The 4,233-nt window shown below is 30.0% G+C and overlaps 1 long non-coding RNA gene across 1 annotated transcript; it reads left to right on the top strand.

The window, feature by feature from the left end:
* Positions 1 to 1,816: 1,816 nt before the first annotated feature.
* On the top strand, positions 1,817 to 2,482 carry LOC108906681. Its single transcript, XR_001964299.2, has 2 exons — positions 1,817 to 2,103; positions 2,162 to 2,482. It is a non-coding gene; the product is annotated as an uncharacterized LOC108906681 (long non-coding RNA).
* Positions 2,483 to 4,233: the final 1,751 nt, after the last annotated feature.

The raw sequence follows: 4,233 nt of genomic DNA, 5'->3' as shown, positions 1-4,233 counted from the left end.
TAAAAATTTGGAGGTATCATTTTAAACTTAGTTGTAGTAATATATAATAGTCCACAGTACAGCCCCCCCTGGAAAGTTGATTACCACATACTTTATAACTCGTGAGGAGCTTCGTTTTGACGAGTCTACCACACTTTTCCTCTGTGACTTTTCTCGATTCCTCCGCTTTTCCACTCGGAAAAGTCCAAAAACATGGCAATTTCCCGGGGTCTTGAAAACTCAAGACCACATCTTTTTTTTAGCTTAAGTTACTGGAAGTTTTGTTGCAAATGCCGATTTAAATTTGTCCGACAGAAATTCTTCCGACATTGACGTGTCTACCGGACGAAACATGCCAAAACGACAGGGTATTGAAAATCAATTACCACATAGGTAATTTTTAGTAAAATTAATTGTAAATAATTAATTCAGTCAAAAAGTATTGTTGTCCGACAAATTTCAAGCCGCGTTTTTTCAGTCCGACAGCTGGAAATAGGAATTTTCACGGGGTATGAAAAATCGATTACCACATGTCGGACAAAAATAACACACGATAAAAAAGTGTTTTTTATAAGCAAAAATTGTAATGTCCGACAAAAATATATCCGCAAATCGTCAGTCCGACAAAAAAAGATGAAAAAAATTTAATAAAAAATGTGCACATGTATTTATAATTTCTAATAAGGTATTTTCATGTATTAAGCAAAATTCCATATAAATATATATATTTTTTTCGTTTTATTCTTGTAATTGTAAATCTCTATATGTTCAATTTAGTCAAATAAATATCGAGAAAAGAATTAAACGATTTCAAAAAAGTATGTATGGTGTAAAAAAATTATGCACAAAAGTTTTGGGATTTTCTTTTAGAAAAATAGGAAAATTTTTGTAAAGAAAAATAACAAACGCAAATGAAGACTTGAAAGAGAAAAAATGATTTTTATATCAATTATAATATTAATTTATTTAGAAATAGTGCATTATGCACTAAGATAGTAAGTTAATTACTTTAAACTGCCTGAAACAGTTTATAGGGTCATAATCCTTTTTTCCTGTTGGTCCTCAAATGTATAATAGCTCTGTTTGCGGAGCCGTTCAAACTAGTTCGGGATCAATCAGAAGCAATCGTTTAGCTACTTCTTTTATGCTATGCTTGTGGGAAATAGCACAGAAAGTAGCTGGACAACTGCTTCTGACTTTCAGAAGTGAAGTATTATTATCACAATCGCATATCCCAGCTTAAAAGTTATCGAAATCGACATGTTTGCGTATATACTATTATGTTTTTGTGGACGCCTTTATATATTTTATTTGTAGTTGTTTTGTTATTATGATTGGTTATGAGTTATGAATTATGAGACTCTCTCAGTGTGTGCGTTCCTTTGTTCTGTTTTATTTTTATATTTTGATTTAAAATTTGATGTATTGAATTTCTACTCTAATTTCTTTAAATGAAAGATGTATTTAAAATAACAAAATATCAATATATTGCTAGATTTAGCAGGTTATGGGTTTTGTAACAATTTACAATTGTTGTAATCCTTAAACTAGTTGAATGAACAATAAATTCCCCCCTAAATTTCTACTTAAACAGTGCACAAATGTGTTTATACTGTCAGTAGTTGAATTGGTTAAAATTGTGCATTAGTTACATATGAATATGCAGTGAGAATTTGAATGTAAAAATTTATATAGCGCTTTGTGTTTCAAATTTGCAAATTTGTTTAATAAGTGTCGATACTTACCATGACAGATTTCTTGCTGGTTGTTAAATCCACATGTAACCACGCTGTATTGCGAAATACAGTATACTATACGTAGTCGCGCTGTTCGGACGTTCTCTCGTTTAACTGGCGTCTCGCCGCGAAGATTGCCGAATTATCCTTTATGTTGCTGTTACAGGAATTCCTCCAGGTGAAACTACACTGGACTATATTTTGTTATAGATTCCACTTGTCACTTTTTTATTTATGTAAATTCACCTTATTTCAATTTCTTGTTATACCAACTGCTTGTGTTGAGACTGTTGAATGATTTTTCGGACTAATGTCACTTCCACTAATGTCACATTCTGACTTTTGACTGTTGAATTTTATCATAACATTAGATCACCAAGATGGCTGGGTAAGTATATAATTTTTACTGACTTGTTGACTTTAACTGATAGCAATTGTTTTTCTAGGAGCAAATTAACGATGTTACTGCTACAGGTAAACATGGAAGACTGGCTATCTCGAGCCCAGATATTGGTTTTATTAAACGTGGAAAACAAATGAAAATTACTATAGCAACAAACAACAAGCATTTTTGAAATTTTATTTATGCAAATACTGACTTTTGGATTGAATTATGATGCATGAAATTCTCATTTTCAGCTTCTTTGCATTTTTTGCATCTTTTGACACCAATTGCACGTTTCTAGGTTAAGTTAAAAGTTATGCCAAAATTTTACTTAATTTTACAAATTTCAACTTATTTTTTATGAATATACTAATTCTCAGCATATCTGTCCTTTCTATGTCTTTAGTACTACTTATTAAACACCTTTTACACAGTCCTTATTCATTTTTTCAGATGTAAACGAAAGAAAGTTTTAGAGTACTCTGTTCCGACAAGCATTATAAAGTCTACACACAAATTGACCTTTGGTTGGAGTTTAAACACATTTTATGGAGTTATGAGGGTCTTTTAGATTCTGCAAATATGATTTTGCTGTCCTGATACACTTTTACAGCTAAAAATTTACAAAATTTTAACGGAACAACAACTCAAGATTTATATGCCACAGAAAAGTTCACAGATGCATAGGTTTATTTGCACACATATATTCTGGCTACAGGTACACTATGCTTCGTTTACATACCAGTTTTATTGCATGAATCGGAATTATATGTGAAATACCTTCATCTTTTTTTTTTTTTTTTTGAAGTACAGCTGCCCAGACAGATACAAATCCAATTAAAGGGCAGGAGAAACAATAAACAATTTCACAATTTCACAATTTCACTATGATGATTAAATGTGCTCATGCCAGAACTTATAATTGACTTTTAATATTGTAACATTGTTCTTTACTGTTCTTTGTAACATAATTGTACAACATGAGTGCATTTACATAGTTTAATGAATATGCAAACTCAAATTTAGTTATAACTTTGACAGTCGAGACGTTTTGTCGTGAAAATTCATTACAAATTTTTAACTTATACTATCGATACACATTCCATTCCATTTAAATCCATTATAGTAATTCACACCCAGTTAGTGACTATTTTAAATATATTTAATATCAAAATTTGTGTTAATTCGACACTTTTGTGTCTCGGTGCCGATAAAAGAATTGATTTAAAATTTCCAAATTAATAAAACATAACAATATATATAATTATATATTTTTACAATTAGTCATCTTGAATAATTAAACCATAAATATAAGCTATTAAAATGAGACAGTGTCCGAGAAAAAAAAACGAATTGCAAACCTAAGTAGGTATTTATTTTCAGGAGGTTCCGAATAGTGCAAATATTGAGAATAGACGACCTCCCTTTCTAGTAAATCTATCCTCCTTTAAGTTATTAACAAAGCGCTTTGTAATGTCAATACGTACCAAGAATGCTACTGCTCATGATAGTAACATGAGGCGGGAACTTTTAAAGTATTGTAGGAGAAAATAGTTTGAATTTGTTGAATTTTGTTTTTATTAATCGTCTCAAAAATAACTTCATTTGTTTATAACTTTTAAATTTTTAAGCATAAAATAAGCAATATTATAATTATTTATTTGAAACAAATAATAATTTACATAATAATAATTAATAACCATTTATAAATATGAAATTTTTGGAGTGAAAAAATTAAATTTCATCACGTTTATTGATTTATTGATTTTTTAATAATTTGCGGACATTAAATCGTCGGACACTTATATCACTATTTTGTACAGTAAATTTAAAAGTGGAAAAAATGAAAATTAGATATGTGGTAATCGATTTTTCATACCCCGTGAAAATTCCGATTTCCAGCTGTCGGACTGAAAAAACGCGGCTTGAAATTTGTCGGACAACAATATTTTTTGGCTGAATTAATTATTTACAATTAATTTTACTAAAAATTGCCTATGTGGTAATTGATTTTCAATATCCTGTTTTTTGGCATGTTTTGGCCGGTAGACACGTCAATGTCGGAAGAATTTCTGTCGGACAAATTATCGGCATTTGCAACAAAATTTCCAGTAACTTAAGCTAAAAAAAAAT

The sequence above is a fragment of the Anoplophora glabripennis genome, unplaced genomic scaffold, assembly GCF_000390285.2.
Source record: "Anoplophora glabripennis isolate ALB-LARVAE unplaced genomic scaffold, Agla_2.0 scaffold135, whole genome shotgun sequence".
Taxonomy (NCBI): domain Eukaryota; kingdom Metazoa; phylum Arthropoda; class Insecta; order Coleoptera; family Cerambycidae; genus Anoplophora; species Anoplophora glabripennis.
This window is presented reverse-complemented; position numbering and strand designations above follow the sequence as displayed.